This window comes from Papaver somniferum, unplaced genomic scaffold, assembly GCF_003573695.1.
Source record: "Papaver somniferum cultivar HN1 unplaced genomic scaffold, ASM357369v1 unplaced-scaffold_125, whole genome shotgun sequence".
Taxonomy (NCBI): domain Eukaryota; kingdom Viridiplantae; phylum Streptophyta; class Magnoliopsida; order Ranunculales; family Papaveraceae; genus Papaver; species Papaver somniferum.
Window position 1 is genome coordinate 16,557,033 of NW_020621603.1, and position 870 is coordinate 16,557,902.

Consider the following 870-nt stretch of genomic DNA (forward strand, 5'->3'; position numbering starts at 1 on the left):
TAGCACTTCCTTAGCCGTTCGTAGGAGGATCCAAGCCATCCAACCAGGCTGGAAAAGTTGGACGTTCGTGATGCTTCTGAGACTTTTTTGGATAGTCTAGCTCGTTCGAGCTTCTTTTAACAGCGTGATCACCCTGTTTAGGGTTGGTGTTTGACAACGCTAGAATGTTTTTAAATAAAGTCAAATTGGTTGGGACACTAGTAGGCCCACCGGCGGTCAATGCGGTGATTACCTAGTTCTACTAGAAGTGGTCTGGGTTTGCTACTCTGCAGGGAGTGAACATTAATCGTCATGTCATGCTAACATTGAGGGTTCTCTTGTGGAACATAGAGTAGGAAAATACAAGGCACACAATGCATTAAATGGATAATGCTACTAGGAAAATTAATAGATTATTCGGGATTGTTGCACCATTCTGAATGAATTCCATACATATTGAATTGCTCAATGAGTGAAGAGGTTTTTTGCACTCATCACTTCTTAAATGGCTTTATACCCTTGTAGGGCGTCAGCACATTAAATACAGGGTTTTACAATTTTAGCCCTATTCTAAAAACCACCATCAACATTAAGTCCCCTGCTTAGCACGTAACAGTGACATTGTTGCGGGGTAAGCAATGGATGGTAACGGTTAAATATAAAACTTATGAGGCAAGGTAGACAGATGTTACCAGGAAAGAGGCCGACTAGGTCTTTGAGAAAGATACGCTTAACGAAGTATCAAGGCTTGCAGTGATAGTCCTCCCATCATGCATCAATTGTTTCCAGGTAGATTTCGAAATTTTCTAAACTCCATTGCGCTCGATTGAGAGAGGCCTTGAGTTAAGTTGCTTGGAGTCCGGACTGCTGAGTTGCAACGAAAATCTTCTT